This window comes from Mesoplodon mirus (genome assembly GCF_964341445.2).
Source record: "Mesoplodon mirus genome assembly, chromosome: 8".
Lineage (NCBI taxonomy): Eukaryota > Metazoa > Chordata > Mammalia > Artiodactyla > Ziphiidae > Mesoplodon > Mesoplodon mirus.
This window is the reverse complement of record NC_138984.1, coordinates 98,092,120-98,110,493: the sequence shown is the minus strand read 5'-3', so window position 1 is coordinate 98,110,493 and position 18,374 is coordinate 98,092,120.

Sequence of the window (18,374 nt, the reverse complement as noted above, 5' to 3'; positions counted from 1 at the left end):
TATGTTTGCTTTATGAATTGAATTTATATTTTTCTTATTGGAGTCCTATTCCATTGTGTACATGGACCACTTCTTCTTTGTGCATTCCTCTGTTGATGGACATTTTCGTAGCTTCCAAGTATTGGCTATGTTAAATATTGCTGTAGTGCAGGATTGCCAGCCTGTGTATTTATTTTTCTGGCTGTACGTGGGCCTCTCATTGCCGTGGGCCCTCCCATTGCAGAGCACAGGCTCCGGACATGCAGGCCCAGCAGCCATAGCTCACGGGACCAGCCGCTCCACGGCATGTGGGATCTTCCGAAAGCGGGGCATGAACCCGTGTCCCCTGCATTGGCAGGCGGACTCTCAACCACTGCGCCACCAGTGAAGCCCAGCCTGTGTCTTTTTGATTGTCATCCTCTCAGGCGATAGGCCCGGCAGTGGGTATGCTTGATTGAATGGTAGCTCAGTATTTACCTTTCAAAGGCACCTCATTTTTGTTTTCATTACTGGCTCTTACAGTGTCCCACGTTGAACCCAGGGTAGGCATTTCTCCAAAACCCCTTCAGCATTTATTGTTTGCAGAATTTTTGCCGATGGCCATTCTGACTGGTGTGAGCTGATAGGTTTTTGTCATTTGGATTTGCATATCTTTAATTATTCCTAATGTTCACCCTTTTTCCATGCCTTTTTAAATTTCTTGTACAGAAAAACAGAAAAAAACGGAGAGTACAATTAACCTCTTGAAATAGTCTTCTTGGATGGTTGTCCTCTTTTGAATTTTTTGGTCAATTTTCGACGCCAGGATTGTTTTTGAGGGCAGGTGTCCTTCACAGGCCTGCAATGAGTGTGAATATTTAGTGACCATTAGCACTGGGTTTAAAGCTGCTGTTGTGGGAAATGGCCACAAGGTGGCGGTATTTCTCCATTCCCAAATCTGGTTACTAGGGCAGCAGAGCCTTTCTGGGACCAATGGAATACAGAAGAAGGCATCATTGAAGTCTCATACGGAAAACCATGTCGTGGTGGATGGTAGAATGACCAGCAGTGTGTAGGAATTAGGAACTACTGGATGTATATCCTCGGTGACTTCACTGACTGTCCTGACATCCTTTACCAGGTCCCCAGCAGCCCACGGGGCTGAAGTGGTCAGGGCAATGCCAGGTTATGGAGCTCACCTGCGCAACTACCCAGCAGCCCATGGGGCTCTCGTGGTCAGGCCCCTCCCAGGATATGGGGCTCACCTGGGCAGGTCCCCAGCAGCCCACGGGGCTCTCATGGTCAGGCCACTCCCAGGTAATGGAGCTCACCTGTGCAACTACCCAGCAGCCCATGGGGCTCTCGTGATCAGGCCCCTCCCAGGATACGTAGCTCCCGTGGGCAGGTAGGACAGCAGGGCTGGGAACAGAGGAATCGTGCACATAGCCCTCATTTCAGAGCACCCCAGATGGCCTGTCTCTCAGAGCTGACACAGAGCACGTCAGAGCAGGACTTGAACTAACAAACAGCATCTCCGACAGGTCTGTGACCCTGGGCGTCACTCTGTGCGGCCTCCCTCTGCCTGGTCTTCCAGAGACTTCCACTGCAGACGGGGCTCCAGGCCTCTGTCTCCACCCATCACCCCTCCTCTCCCTGACTCCTGGGTTCCTCTCATTAAGAGAGTGTCTTCTTGAAGTTGTCTCCCACTCATGGGCCAGATAAAATGTTTAGAAAACAAGCCAGAGCTGCAGCCCCTTGTCTATCCTGACTCTTAGGAGCCCACACCTGTTCCTTGGACCTGGCCGGTTCAGCGAGGTCCATTTTCTGCAATGTGAGCCCCTGAGGTTTGAGGATTGGCTGACCTGGGCAGCCTGACCCTGCCGGCCAGCCCTCCCCAGGTGTGCCTGTGTTGAGGTCAATATAAACACCACTCCAGGCAGCAAGAGGCACTGCAGGTATGCCTGACGCCATATTCTCTGCCCTGTCAGCAGTCTCGGGGCTGTGCTGGTGGAAGGGTGTGAGGGGCCACGGCTTTGTGGGTGGTCCGGTGTGAGTGGGGCTCTGCTGGAGATTCTGCAGGAGTTGCCAGGCTGCCACCTGCTAAAGAAGAGGATGTGTCACCCATACCTTCCGCTGGAATTTCTCCCCGGGCAGAGGTGAGGAAGGAAAAAAAGCAGTGGGGGCTGGGCCAGGAGGGGTATCTCAGGCAGGGAAATGGAAAGCTTCCAGAAGAGCGCCCGGAGCCAGGAGCATCCTGGCTGGCCTGCAGGCACCAAGTCGGCCTGCGTGCTGTCGCTGGTGTGGCTCCATGGCCCTTCCTCTAGGCTTTCAAGTCCTTGTACATATTCAGGTGTTTCACCTGGGAAGGGTGGGAAGAGTTCAGCAGCAGCTGGCCTGGGGCTCATCTCACGTTTACTCACAGACCCCTCGGCATGGTCCCCCAGCTTGGCAATGAGGACGTTCCTTGCGGGGGGGCCTGCTGGCTGCATGGGAGATGATTCCCCACCTCTGACGAACTTCAGAATTGTTTACCACTGGAGCAAGTGCCCTGATAGCGTTTTCCTCTGTATAACTGGTGGGTTCTGTATTTTTTTTTTCTTTTTTGGTTCAAGGTAGATTTTATTTCTCTTTTATGTATTTATAGATATAAGCATGGAAATAATTCATTCCTATAAATACATCTGTGTGAAGGGAAGAACTTTTTTCTGTTTTATTTTTAAAGTTTGTTTTTGGAAATTTTGAAATTTAATTTAATTTATTTTTTTTATACAGCAGGTTATTATTAGTTATCTAATTTATGCATATACATGTATACAGGTCAATCCCAATCTCCCAACTCATCCCACCACCACCACCCCATAGCTTCCCCCACTTGGTGTCCATACGTTTGTTCTCTACCTCTGTGTCTCTATTTCTGCCCTGCAAACCGGTTCATCTGTACCATTTTTCTAGATTCCATATATATGCATTAATATACAATATTTGTTTTTCTGTTTCTGACTTACTTCACTCTGTATGACAGTCTCTAGATCCATCGACGTCTCTACAAAAGACGCAGTTTCATTCCTTTGTATGGCTGAGTAATATTCCATTTTATATATGTACCACATCTTTATCCATTCGTCTGTCTGTGGGCATTTAGGTTGCTTCCATTACCTGGCTATTGTAAATAGTGCTGCAATGAACATTGTGGTGAATGTGTCTTTGATTTATGGGTTCCTCTGGGTATCTGTCCAGAAGTGGGATTGCTGGATCATATGGTAATTCTATTTTTAGATTTTTAAGGAACCTCCATACTGTTCTCCATAGTGACTGTATCAATTTCCATTCCCACCAATGGTGGAAGAGGGTTCCTTTTGTCCACACCCTCCCCAGCATTTGTTGTTTGTAGATTTTCTGATGATGCCCATTCTAACAGGTGTGAGGTGATACCTCATTGTAGTTTTGATTTGCATTTCTCTAACAATTAGTGATGTTGAGCAGCTTTTCATGTGCGTCTTGTCCATCTCTGCATCTTCTCTGAAGAAATGCCTATTTAGATCTTCTACCCATTTTTCTATTGGGTTGTTTGTTTTTTTAATATTAAGCTGCATGAGCTGTTTATATATATTGGAGATTAAACCTTTGTCCATTGATTCGTTTGCAAATATTTTCTCCCATTCTGAGGGGTGCCTTTTTCCATTCCCGTAGTTTAGCAAAAAAAAGAAAGAAAGAAAAAGAAGCAGAACAGAGATGTGCATAAAATATGCCTCTTGAAACTGTCGTTTTGAAATATCGACGTCTTTTAAAATTTTGGGTCGATATACGAACCCAGGATTTGTTTTCAGGGCAGGTGTCATTTACAGGCCTGCACTTATTTTGAATATCAACTGACCATTAGCGCTGGGCTTACAGCTGCTGTTGTGTGAAACGGCCACAAGGTGGCAGCAGTTCTCCTTTACCAAATCTGGTTACTAGGGCAACAGAGCCTCAATGGAAGTCGTGTTCTAGGTTGTAATTTCCAATGGAATGTGCCAGGAAAAAGCCCCTTAAGTTTGTCTCACGAATTCTTGTCCGTTTTTTTAATTTAATTTTTATTTCTGATCACAGCAAGTTTGATTACAATGTTTGGCTTGATGTAGATGTGCAAGATGTGGTTCTTTTGCACATCTACACATGTCTGTTCTTCCTGGGACCCTTTTTCCCTGTACGTTATGACAGAATGTTGAGTAGTCTTCTCTTGGTATTCCATAGGTGTTTGGTGATTATATATTTCACCTGTGTTTGTCTATGTGTGTTAACCCCAATATCCTAATGTATCCAATCCTCACACCTTTCCAGTGGTGAACCATAAGTTTGTTTAATGAATCTGTGATTGCCCTTCTCTGTGGAAATATCTTCACTGGTATCAAGTTTTAGGTAACACCTATAAGTGATATCATACGATATGTGTCTTTCTCTTTCTGACTTACTACGAGTCACGTGATTACCTCTAGACTCATCTACGGTGCTGCAAATGGCATTGTGTCCTTTTCTTCCTCGGCTAATATTGTGTCTGTACATGTACCAGCTCTTCTTTGTCCACTCATCTGTTCATGGAGTTTTTGGTTGCTTCCATGTCATGGCTAGTGTAACGCTGTGGCAATGCACATTTACCTGCCTGTGTCTTTCGAATTCTGTCTTCTTAGGGTATAGGCCCAGGAGTGGGCCTGCTGGATCATATGGTAGCAAAATGTTTACCTTGTAGAGGCACCTCCATTCTGTTCTCATTAGTGGCTCTTACCAGGTTACGTGCCACTTAAAGTTTAAGGTTATGCTATTCTCCACAACACCTTCAGCATTTATTCTTTGTAGTATTTTTGTTGATGTTTATTCTGACTAGTGTGAGCTGACACCACTTTGTGGTTGGATTTTCATGCGTCTCATAATCCCTTGAAATTGAGCTTTCTCGCATGTCCTTATTTTCTTCAAACTGTGAGTACAGCTTACCTCTTCAAGTTGTTTTCGTGATGTATGTGTGACATTTAGAAATATTTTGGCCATTACCTCCCTCAAGACATTTTGAGGTCAGGTTTCATTTACAGCCCTCCAGTACTGGTGCATATGAAGTGACCCTTAGCACAGGTTTTAAAGCTGCTGTTGCAGGTAACGGCCAGAGGGCGGCAGCATTTCTGCTTTTCCGAATCTGGTAACTAGGGAAACAGACCATCCTGACAGTGGTGTTCCTAAGTTATATATTAGAGTGGAATGTGCCCCTAAAAGCTGATGTCTCCTTACTTATGTTTGCTTTATGAATTGAATTTATATTTTCCTTATTGGAGTCCTATTCCATTGTGTACATGGACCACTTCTTCTTTGTGCATTCCTCTGTTGATGGACATTTTCGTAGCTTCCAAGTATTGGCTATGTTAAATATTGCTGTAGTGCAGGATTGCCAGCCTGTGTATTTATTTTTCTGGCTGTACGTGGGCCTCTCATTGCCGTGGGCCCTCCCATTGCAGAGCACAGGCTCCGGACATGCAGGCCCAGCAGCCATAGCTCACGGGACCAGCCGCTCCACGGCATGTGGGATCTTCCGAAAGCGGGGCATGAACCCGTGTCCCCTGCATTGGCAGGCGGACTCTCAACCACTGCGCCACCAGTGAAGCCCAGCCTGTGTCTTTTTGATTCTCATCCTCTCAGGCGATAGGCCCAGCAGTGGGTATGCTTGATTGAATGGTAGCTCAGTATTTACCTTTCAAAGGCACCTCATTTTTGTTTTCATTACTGGCTCTTACAGTGTCCCACGTTGAACCCAGGGTAGGCATTTCTCCAAAACCCCTTCAGCATTTATTGTTTGCAGAATTTTTGCCGATGGCCATTCTGACTGGTGTGAGCTGATAGGTTTTTGTCATTTGGATTTGCATATCTTTAATTATTCCTAATGTTCACCCTTTTTCCATGCCTTTTTAAATTTCTTGTACAGAAAAACAGAAAAAAACGGAGAGTACAATTAACCTCTTGAAATAGTCTTCTTGGATGGTTGTCCTCTTTTGAATTTTTTGGTCAATTTTCGACGCCAGGATTGTTTTTGAGGGCAGGTGTCCTTCACAGGCCTGCAATGAGTGTGAATATTTAGTGACCATTAGCACTGGGTTTAAAGCTGCTGTTGTGGGAAATGGCCACAAGGTGGCGGTATTTCTCCATTCCCAAATCTGGTTACTAGGGCAGCAGAGCCTTTCTGGGACCAATGGAATACAGAAGAAGGCATCATTGAAGTCTCATACGGAAAACCATGTCGTGGTGGATGGTAGAATGACCAGCAGTGTGTAGGAATTAGGAACTACTGGATGTATATCCTCGGTGACTTCACTGACTGTCCTGACATCCTTTACCAGGTCCCCAGCAGCCCACGGGGCTGAAGTGGTCAGGGCAATGCCAGGTTATGGAGCTCACCTGCGCAACTACCCAGCAGCCCATGGGGCTCTCGTGGTCAGGCCCCTCCCAGGATATGGGGCTCACCTGGGCAGGTCCCCAGCAGCCCACGGGGCTCTCATGGTCAGGCCACTCCCAGGTTATGGAGCTCACCTGTGCAACTACCCAGCAGCCCATGGGGCTCTCGTGATCAGGCCCCTCCCAGGATACGTAGCTCCCGTGGGCAGGTAGGACAGCAGGGCTGGGAACAGAGGAATCGTGCACATAGCCCTCATTTCAGAGCACCCCAGATGGCCTGTCTCTCAGAGCTGACACAGAGCACGTCAGAGCAGGACTTGAACTAACAAACAGCATCTCCGACAGGTCTGTGACCCTGGGCGTCACTCTGTGCGGCCTCCCTCTGCCTGGTCTTCCAGAGACTTCCACTGCAGACGGGGCTCCAGGCCTCTGTCTCCACCCATCACCCCTCCTCTCCCTGACTCCTGGGTTCCTCTCATTAAGAGAGTGTCTTCTTGAAGTTGTCTCCCACTCATGGGCCAGATAAAATGTTTAGAAAACAAGCCAGAGCTGCAGCCCCTTGTCTATCCTGACTCTTAGGAGCCCACACCTGTTCCTTGGACCTGGCCGGTTCAGCGAGGTCCATTTTCTGCAATGTGAGCCCCTGAGGTTTGAGGATTGGCTGACCTGGGCAGCCTGACCCTGCCGGCCAGCCCTCCCCAGGTGTGCCTGTGTTGAGGTCAATATAAACACCACTCCAGGCAGCAAGAGGCACTGCAGGTATGCCTGACGCCATATTCTCTGCCCTGTCACCAGTCTCGGGGCTGTGCTGGTGGGAGGGTGTGAGGGGCCACGGCTTTGTGGGTGGTCCGGTGTGAGTGGGGCTCTGCTGGAGATTCTGCAGGAGTTGCCAGGCTGCCACCTGCTAAAGAAGAGGATGTGTCACCCATACCTTCCGCTGGAATTTCTCCCCGGGCAGAGGTGAGGAAGGAAAAAAAGCAGTGGGGGCGGGGCCAGGAGGGGTATCTCAGGCAGGGAAATGGAAAGCTTCCAGAAGAGCGCCCGGAGCCAGGAGCATCCTGGCTGGCCTGCAGGCACCAAGTCGGCCTGCGTGCTGTCGCTGGTGTGGCTCCATGGCCCTTCCTCTAGGCTTTCAAGTCCTTGTACATATTCAGGTGTTTCACCTGGGAAGGGTGGGAAGAGTTCAGCAGCAGCTGGCCTGGGGCTCATCTCACGTTTACTCACAGACCCCTCGGCATGGTCCCCCAGCTTGGCAATGAGGACGTTCCTTGCGGGGGGCCTGCTGGCTGCATGGGAGATGATTCCCCACCTCTGACGAACTTCAGAATTGTTTACCACTGGAGCAAGTGCCCTGATAGCGTTTTCCTCTGTATAACTGGTGGGTTCTGTATTTTTTTTTTCTTTTTTGGTTCAAGGTAGATTTTATTTCTCTTTTATGTATTTATAGATATAAGCATGGAAATAATTCATTCCTATAAATACATCTGTGTGAAGGGAAGAACTTTTTTCTGTTTTATTTTTAAAGTTTGTTTTTGGAAATTTTGAAATTTAATTTAATTTATTTTTTTTATACAGCAGGTTATTATTAGTTATCTAATTTATGCATATACATGTATACAGGTCAATCCCAATCTCCCAACTCATCCCACCACCACCACCCCATAGCTTCCCCCACTTGGTGTCCATACGTTTGTTCTCTACCTCTGTGTCTCTATTTCTGCCCTGCAAACCGGTTCATCTGTACCATTTTTCTAGATTCCATATATATGCATTAATATACAATATTTGTTTTTCTGTTTCTGACTTACTTCACTCTGTATGACAGTCTCTAGATCCATCGACGTCTCTACAAAAGACGCAGTTTCATTCCTTTGTATGGCTGAGTAATATTCCATTTTATATATGTACCACATCTTTATCCATTCGTCTGTCTGTGGGCATTTAGGTTGCTTCCATTACCTGGCTATTGTAAATAGTGCTGCAATGAACATTGTGGTGAATGTGTCTTTGATTTATGGGTTCCTCTGGGTATCTGTCCAGAAGTGGGATTGCTGGATCATATGGTAATTCTATTTTTAGATTTTTAAGGAACCTCCATACTGTTCTCCATAGTGACTGTATCAATTTCCATTCCCACCAATGGTGGAAGAGGGTTCCTTTTGTCCACACCCTCCCCAGCATTTGTTGTTTGTAGATTTTCTGATGATGCCCATTCTAACAGGTGTGAGGTGATACCTCATTGTAGTTTTGATTTGCATTTCTCTAACAATTAGTGATGTTGAGCAGCTTTTCATGTGCGTCTTGTCCATCTCTGCATCTTCTCTGAAGAAATGCCTATTTAGATCTTCTACCCATTTTTCTATTGGGTTGTTTGTTTTTTTAATATTAAGCTGCATGAGCTGTTTATATATATTGGAGATTAAACCTTTGTCCATTGATTCGTTTGCAAATATTTTCTCCCATTCTGAGGGGTGCCTTTTTCCATTCCCGTAGTTTAGCAAAGAAAAGAAAGAAAGAAAAAGAAGCAGAACAGAGATGTGCATAAAATATGCCTCTTGAAACTGTCGTTTTGAAATATCGACGTCTTTTAAAATTTTGGGTCGATATACGAACCCAGGATTTGTTTTCAGGGCAGGTGTCATTTACAGGCCTGCACTTATTTTGAATATCAACTGACCATTAGCGCTGGGCTTACAGCTGCTGTTGTGTGAAACGGCCACAAGGTGGCAGCAGTTCTCCTTTACCAAATCTGGTTACTAGGGCAACAGAGCCTCAATGGAAGTCGTGTTCTAGGTTGTAATTTCCAATGGAATGTGCCAGGAAAAAGCCCCTTAAGTTTGTCTCACGAATTCTTGTCCGTTTTTTTAATTTAATTTTTATTTCTGATCACAGCAAGTTTGATTACAATGTTTGGCTTGATGTAGATGTGCAAGATGTGGTTCTTTTGCACATCTACACATGTCTGTTCTTCCTGGGACCCTTTTTCCCTGTACGTTATGACAGAATGTTGAGTAGTCTTCTCTTGGTATTCCATAGGTGTTTGGTGATTATATATTTCGCCTGTGCTTGTCTATGTGTGTTAACCCCAATATCCTAATGTATCCAATCCTCACACCTTTCCAGTGGTGAACCATAAGTTTGTTTAATGAATCTGTGATTGCCCTTCTCTGTGGAAATATCTTCACTGGTATCAAGTTTTAGGTAACACCTATAAGTGATATCATACGATATGTGTCTTTCTCTTTCTGACTTACTACGAGTCACGTGATTACCTCTAGACTCATCTACGGTGCTGCAAATGGCATTGTGTCCTTTTCTTCCTCGGCTAATATTGTGTCTGTACATGTACCAGCTCTTCTTTGTCCACTCATCTGTTCATGGAGTTTTTGGTTGCTTCCATGTCATGGCTAGTGTAACGCTGTGGCAATGCACATTTACCTGCCTGTGTCTTTCGAATTCTGTCTTCTTAGGGTATAGGCCCAGGAGTGGGCCTGCTGGATCATATGGTAGCAAAATGTTTACCTTGTAGAGGCACCTCCATTCTGTTCTCATTAGTGGCTCTTACCAGGTTACGTGCCACTTAAAGTTTAAGGTTATGCTATTCTCCACAACACCTTCAGCATTTATTCTTTGTAGTATTTTTGTTGATGTTTATTCTGACTAGTGTGAGCTGACACCACTTTGTGGTTGGATTTTCATGCGTCTCATAATCCCTTGAAATTGAGCTTTCTCGCATGTCCTTATTTTCTTCAAACTGTGAGTACAGCTTACCTCTTCAAGTTGTTTTCGTGATGTATGTGTGACATTTAGAAATATTTTGGCCATTACCTCCCTCAAGACATTTTGAGGTCAGGTTTCATTTACAGCCCTCCAGTACTGGTGCATATGAAGTGACCCTTAGCACAGGTTTTAAAGCTGCTGTTGCAGGTAACGGCCAGAGGGCGGCAGCATTTCTGCTTTTCCGAATCTGGTAACTAGGGAAACAGACCATCCTGACAGTGGTGTTCCTAAGTTATATATTAGAGTGGAATGTGCCCCTAAAAGCTGATGTCTCCTTACTTATGTTTGCTTTATGAATTGAATTTATATTTTCCTTATTGGAGTCCTATTCCATTGTGTACATGGACCACTTCTTCTTTGTGCATTCCTCTGTTGATGGACATTTTCGTAGCTTCCAAGTATTGGCTATGTTAAATATTGCTGTAGTGCAGGATTGCCAGCCTGTGTATTTATTTTTCTGGCTGTACGTGGGCCTCTCATTGCCGTGGGCCCTCCCATTGCAGAGCACAGGCTCCGGACATGCAGGCCCAGCAGCCATAGCTCACGGGACCAGCCGCTCCACGGCATGTGGGATCTTCCGAAAGCGGGGCATGAACCCGTGTCCCCTGCATTGGCAGGCGGACTCTCAACCACTGCGCCACCAGTGAAGCCCAGCCTGTGTCTTTTTGATTCTCATCCTCTCAGGCGATAGGCCCAGCAGTGGGTATGCTTGATTGAATGGTAGCTCAGTATTTACCTTTCAAAGGCACCTCATTTTTGTTTTCATTACTGGCTCTTACAGTGTCCCACGTTGAACCCAGGGTAGGCATTTCTCCAAAACCCCTTCAGCATTTATTGTTTGCAGAATTTTTGCCGATGGCCATTCTGACTGGTGTGAGCTGATAGGTTTTTGTCATTTGGATTTGCATATCTTTAATTATTCCTAATGTTCACCCTTTTTCCATGCCTTTTTAAATTTCTTGTACAGAAAAACAGAAAAAAACGGAGAGTACAATTAACCTCTTGAAATAGTCTTCTTGGATGGTTGTCCTCTTTTGAATTTTTTGGTCAATTTTCGACGCCAGGATTGTTTTTGAGGGCAGGTGTCCTTCACAGGCCTGCAATGAGTGTGAATATTTAGTGACCATTAGCACTGGGTTTAAAGCTGCTGTTGTGGGAAATGGCCACAAGGTGGCGGTATTTCTCCATTCCCAAATCTGGTTACTAGGGCAGCAGAGCCTTTCTGGGACCAATGGAATACAGAAGAAGGCATCATTGAAGTCTCATACGGAAAACCATGTCGTGGTGGATGGTAGAATGACCAGCAGTGTGTAGGAATTAGGAACTACTGGATGTATATCCTCGGTGACTTCACTGACTGTCCTGACATCCTTTACCAGGTCCCCAGCAGCCCACGGGGCTGAAGTGGTCAGGGCAATGCCAGGTTATGGAGCTCACCTGCGCAACTACCCAGCAGCCCATGGGGCTCTCGTGGTCAGGCCCCTCCCAGGATATGGGGCTCACCTGGGCAGGTCCCCAGCAGCCCACGGGGCTCTCATGGTCAGGCCACTCCCAGGTAATGGAGCTCACCTGTGCAACTACCCAGCAGCCCATGGGGCTCTCGTGATCAGGCCCCTCCCAGGATACGTAGCTCCCGTGGGCAGGTAGGACAGCAGGGCTGGGAACAGAGGAATCGTGCACATAGCCCTCATTTCAGAGCACCCCAGATGGCCTGTCTCTCAGAGCTGACACAGAGCACGTCAGAGCAGGACTTGAACTAACAAACAGCATCTCCGACAGGTCTGTGACCCTGGGCGTCACTCTGTGCGGCCTCCCTCTGCCTGGTCTTCCAGAGACTTCCACTGCAGACGGGGCTCCAGGCCTCTGTCTCCACCCATCACCCCTCCTCTCCCTGACTCCTGGGTTCCTCTCATTAAGAGAGTGTCTTCTTGAAGTTGTCTCCCACTCATGGGCCAGATAAAATGTTTAGAAAACAAGCCAGAGCTGCAGCCCCTTGTCTATCCTGACTCTTAGGAGCCCACACCTGTTCCTTGGACCTGGCCGGTTCAGCGAGGTCCATTTTCTGCAATGTGAGCCCCTGAGGTTTGAGGATTGGCTGACCTGGGCAGCCTGACCCTGCCGGCCAGCCCTCCCCAGGTGTGCCTGTGTTGAGGTCAATATAAACACCACTCCAGGCAGCAAGAGGCACTGCAGGTATGCCTGACGCCATATTCTCTGCCCTGTCAGCAGTCTCGGGGCTGTGCTGGTGGAAGGGTGTGAGGGGCCACGGCTTTGTGGGTGGTCCGGTGTGAGTGGGGCTCTGCTGGAGATTCTGCAGGAGTTGCCAGGCTGCCACCTGCTAAAGAAGAGGATGTGTCACCCATACCTTCCGCTGGAATTTCTCCCCGGGCAGAGGTGAGGAAGGAAAAAAAGCAGTGGGGGCTGGGCCAGGAGGGGTATCTCAGGCAGGGAAATGGAAAGCTTCCAGAAGAGCGCCCGGAGCCAGGAGCATCCTGGCTGGCCTGCAGGCACCAAGTCGGCCTGCGTGCTGTCGCTGGTGTGGCTCCATGGCCCTTCCTCTAGGCTTTCAAGTCCTTGTACATATTCAGGTGTTTTACCTGGGAAGGGTGGGAAGAGTTCAGCAGCAGCTGGCCTGGGGCTCATCTCACGTTTACTCACAGACCCCTCGGCATGGTCCCCCAGCTTGGCAATGAGGACGTTCCTTGCGGGGGGCCTGCTGGCTGCATGGGAGATGATTCCCCACCTCTGACGAACTTCAGAATTGTTTACCACTGGAGCAAGTGCCCTGATAGCGTTTTCCTCTGTATAACTGGTGGGTTCTGTATTTTTTTTTTCTTTTTTGGTTCAAGGTAGATTTTATTTCTCTTTTATGTATTTATAGATATAAGCATGGAAATAATTCATTCCTATAAATACATCTGTGTGAAGGGAAGAACTTTTTTCTGTTTTATTTTTAAAGTTTGTTTTTGGAAATTTTGAAATTTAATTTAATTTATTTTTTTTTATACAGCAGGTTATTATTAGTTATCTAATTTATGCATATACATGTATACAGGTCAATCCCAATCTCCCAACTCATCCCACCACCACCACCCCATAGCTTCCCCCACTTGGTGTCCATACGTTTGTTCTCTACCTCTGTGTCTCTATTTCTGCCCTGCAAACCGGTTCATCTGTACCATTTTTCTAGATTCCATATATATGCATTAATATACAATATTTGTTTTTCTGTTTCTGACTTACTTCACTCTGTATGACAGTCTCTAGATCCATCGACGTCTCTACAAAAGACGCAGTTTCATTCCTTTGTATGGCTGAGTAATATTCCATTTTATATATGTACCACATCTTTATCCATTCGTCTGTCTGTGGGCATTTAGGTTGCTTCCATTACCTGGCTATTGTAAATAGTGCTGCAATGAACATTGTGGTGAATGTGTCTTTGATTTATGGGTTCCTCTGGGTATCTGTCCAGAAGTGGGATTGCTGGATCATATGGTAATTCTATTTTTAGATTTTTAAGGAACCTCCATACTGTTCTCCATAGTGACTGTATCAATTTCCATTCCCACCAATGGTGGAAGAGGGTTCCTTTTGTCCACACCCTCCCCAGCATTTGTTGTTTGTAGATTTTCTGATGATGCCCATTCTAACAGGTGTGAGGTGATACCTCATTGTAGTTTTGATTTGCATTTCTCTAACAATTAGTGATGTTGAGCAGCTTTTCATGTGCGTCTTGTCCATCTCTGCTTCTTCTCTGAAGAAATGCCTATTTAGATCTTCTACCCATTTTTCTATTGGGTTGTTTGTTTTTTTAATATTAAGCTGCATGAGCTGTTTATATATATTGGAGATTAAACCTTTGTCCATTGATTCGTTTGCAAATATTTTCTCCCATTCTGAGGGGTGCCTTTTTCCATTCCCGTAGTTTAGCAAAGAAAAGAAAGAAAGAAAAAGAAGCAGAACAGAGATGTGCATAAAATATGCCTCTTGAAACTGTCGTTTTGAAATATCGACGTCTTTTAAAATTTTGGGTCGATATACGAACCCAGGATTTGTTTTCAGGGCAGGTGTCATTTACAGGCCTGCACTTATTTTGAATATCAACTGACCATTAGCGCTGGGCTTACAGCTGCTGTTGTGTGAAACGGCCACAAGGTGGCAGCAGTTCTCCTTTACCAAATCTGGTTACTAGGGCAACAGAGCCTCAATGGAAGTCGTGTTCTAGGTTGTAATTTCCAATGGAATGTGCCAGGAAAAAGCCCCTTAAGTTTGTCTCACGAATTCTTGTCCGTTTTTTTAATTTAATTTTTATTTCTGATCACAGCAAGTTTGATTACAATGTTTGGCTTGATGTAGATGTGCAAGATGTGGTTCTTTTGCACATCTACACATGTCTGTTCTTCCTGGGACCCTTTTTCCCTGTACGTTATGACAGAATGTTGAGTAGTCTTCTCTTGGTATTCCATAGGTGTTTGGTGATTATATATTTCGCCTGTGCTTGTCTATGTGTGTTAACCCCAATATCCTAATGTATCCAATCCTCACACCTTTCCAGTGGTGAACCATAAGTTTGTTTAATGAATCTGTGATTGCCCTTCTCTGTGGAAATATCTTCACTGGTATCAAGTTTTAGGTAACACCTATAAGTGATATCATACGATATGTGTCTTTCTCTTTCTGACTTACTACGAGTCACGTGATTACCTCTAGACTCATCTACGGTGCTGCAAATGGCATTGTGTCCTTTTCTTCCTCGGCTAATATTGTGTCTGTACATGTACCAGCTCTTCTTTGTCCACTCATCTGTTCATGGAGTTTTTGGTTGCTTCCATGTCATGGCTAGTGTAACGCTGTGGCAATGCACATTTACCTGCCTGTGTCTTTCGAATTCTGTCTTCTTAGGGTATAGGCCCAGGAGTGGGCCTGCTGGATCATATGGTAGCAAAATGTTTACCTTGTAGAGGCACCTCCATTCTGTTCTCATTAGTGGCTCTTACCAGGTTACGTGCCACTTAAAGTTTAAGGTTATGCTATTCTCCACAACACCTTCAGCATTTATTCTTTGTAGTATTTTTGTTGATGTTTATTCTGACTAGTGTGAGCTGACACCACTTTGTGGTTGGATTTTCATGCGTCTCATAATCCCTTGAAATTGAGCTTTCTCGCATGTCCTTATTTTCTTCAAACTGTGAGTACAGCTTACCTCTTCAAGTTGTTTTCGTGATGTATGTGTGACATTTAGAAATATTTTGGCCATTACCTCCCTCAAGACATTTTGAGGTCAGGTTTCATTTACAGCCCTCCAGTACTGGTGCATATGAAGTGACCCTTAGCACAGGTTTTAAAGCTGCTGTTGCAGGTAACGGCCAGAGGGCGGCAGCATTTCTGCTTTTCCGAATCTGGTAACTAGGGAAACAGACCATCCTGACAGTGGTGTTCCTAAGTTATATATTAGAGTGGAATGTGCCCCTAAAAGCTGATGTCTCCTTACTTATGTTTGCTTTATGAATTGAATTTATATTTTCCTTATTGGAGTCCTATTCCATTGTGTACATGGACCACTTCTTCTTTGTGCATTCCTCTGTTGATGGACATTTTCGTAGCTTCCAAGTATTGGCTATGTTAAATATTGCTGTAGTGCAGGATTGCCAGCCTGTGTATTTATTTTTCTGGCTGTACGTGGGCCTCTCATTGCCGTGGGCCCTCCCATTGCAGAGCACAGGCTCCGGACATGCAGGCCCAGCAGCCATAGCTCACGGGACCAGCCGCTCCACGGCATGTGGGATCTTCCGAAAGCGGGGCATGAACCCGTGTCCCCTGCATTGGCAGGCGGACTCTCAACCACTGCGCCACCAGTGAAGCCCAGCCTGTGTCTTTTTGATTCTCATCCTCTCAGGCGATAGGCCCAGCAGTGGGTATGCTTGATTGAATGGTAGCTCAGTATTTACCTTTCAAAGGCACCTCATTTTTGTTTTCATTACTGGCTCTTACAGTGTCCCACGTTGAACCCAGGGTAGGCATTTCTCCAAAACCCCTTCAGCATTTATTGTTTGCAGAATTTTTGCCGATGGCCATTCTGACTGGTGTGAGCTGATAGGTTTTTGTCATTTGGATTTGCATATCTTTAATTATTCCTAATGTTCACCCTTTTTCCATGCCTTTTTAAATTTCTTGTACAGAAAAACAGAAAAAAACGGAGAGTACAATTAACCTCTTGAAATAGTCTTCTTGGATGGTTGTCCTCTTTTGAATTTTTTGGTCAATTTTCGACGCCAGGATTGTTTTTGAGGGCAGGTGTCCTTCACAGGCCTGCAATGAGTGTGAATATTTAGTGACCATTAGCACTGGGTTTAAAGCTGCTGTTGTGGGAAATGGCCACAAGGTGGCGGTATTTCTCCATTCCCAAATCTGGTTACTAGGGCAGCAGAGCCTTTCTGGGACCAATGGAATACAGAAGAAGGCATCATTGAAGTCTCATACGGAAAACCATGTCGTGGTGGATGGTAGAATGACCAGCAGTGTGTAGGAATTAGGAACTACTGGATGTATATCCTCGGTGACTTCACTGACTGTCCTGACATCCTTTACCAGGTCCCCAGCAGCCCACGGGGCTGAAGTGGTCAGGGCAATGCCAGGTTATGGAGCTCACCTGCGCAACTACCCAGCAGCCCATGGGGCTCTCGTGGTCAGGCCCCTCCCAGGATATGGGGCTCACCTGGGCAGGTCCCCAGCAGCCCACGGGGCTCTCATGGTCAGGCCACTCCCAGGTAATGGAGCTCACCTGTGCAACTACCCAGCAGCCCATGGGGCTCTCGTGATCAGGCCCCTCCCAGGATACGTAGCTCCCGTGGGCAGGTAGGACAGCAGGGCTGGGAACAGAGGAATCGTGCACATAGCCCTCATTTCAGAGCACCCCAGATGGCCTGTCTCTCAGAGCTGACACAGAGCACGTCAGAGCAGGACTTGAACTAACAAACAGCATCTCCGACAGGTCTGTGACCCTGGGCGTCACTCTGTGCGGCCTCCCTCTGCCTGGTCTTCCAGAGACTTCCACTGCAGACGGGGCTCCAGGCCTCTGTCTCCACCCATCACCCCTCCTCTCCCTGACTCCTGGGTTCCTCTCATTAAGAGAGTGTCTTCTTGAAGTTGTCTCCCACTCATGGGCCAGATAAAATGTTTAGAAAACAAGCCAGAGCTGCAGCCCCTTGTCTATCCTGACTCTTAGGAGCCCACACCTGTTCCTTGGACCTGGCCGGTTCAGCGAGGTCCATTTTCTGCAATGTGAGCCCCTGAGGTTTGAGGATTGGCTGACCTGGGCAGCCTGACCCTGCCGGCCAGCCCTCCCCAGGTGTGCCTGTGTTGAGGTCAATATAAACACCACTCCAGGCAGCAAGAGGCACTGCAGGTATGCCTGACGCCATATTCTCTGCCCTGTCAGCAGTCTCGGGGCTGTGCTGGTGGAAGGGTGTGAGGGGCCACGGCTTTGTGGGTGGTCCGGTGTGAGTGGGGCTCTGCTGGAGATTCTGCAGGAGTTGCCAGGCTGCCACCTGCTAAAGAAGAGGATGTGTCACCCATACCTTCCGCTGGAATTTCTCCCCGGGCAGAGGTGAGGAAGGAAAAAAAGCAGTGGGGGCTGGGCCAGGAGGGGTATCTCAGGCAGGGAAATGGAAAGCTTCCAGAAGAGCGCCCGGAGCCAGGAGCATCCTGGCTGGCCTGCAGGCACCAAGTCGGCCTGCGTGCTGTCGCTGGTGTGGCTCCATGGCCCTTCCTCTAGGCTTTCAAGTCCTTGTACATATTCAGGTGTTTCACCTGGGAAGGGTGGGAAGAGTTCAGCAGCAGCTGGCCTGGGGCTCATCTCACGTTTACTCACAGACCCCTCGGCATGGTCCCCCAGCTTGGCAATGAGGACGTTCCTTGCGGGGGGCCTGCTGGCTGCATGGGAGATGATTCCCCACCTCTGACGAACTTCAGAATTGTTTACCACTGGAGCAAGTGCCCTGATAGCGTTTTCCTCTGTATAACTGGTGGGTTCTGTATTTTTTTTTTCTTTTTTGGTTCAAGGTAGATTTTATTTCTCTTTTATGTATTTATAGATATAAGCATGGAAATAATTCATTCCTATAAATACATCTGTGTGAAGGGAAGAACTTTTTTCTGTTTTATTTTTAAAGTTTGTTTTTGGAAATTTTGAAATTTAATTTAATTTATTTTTTTTTATACAG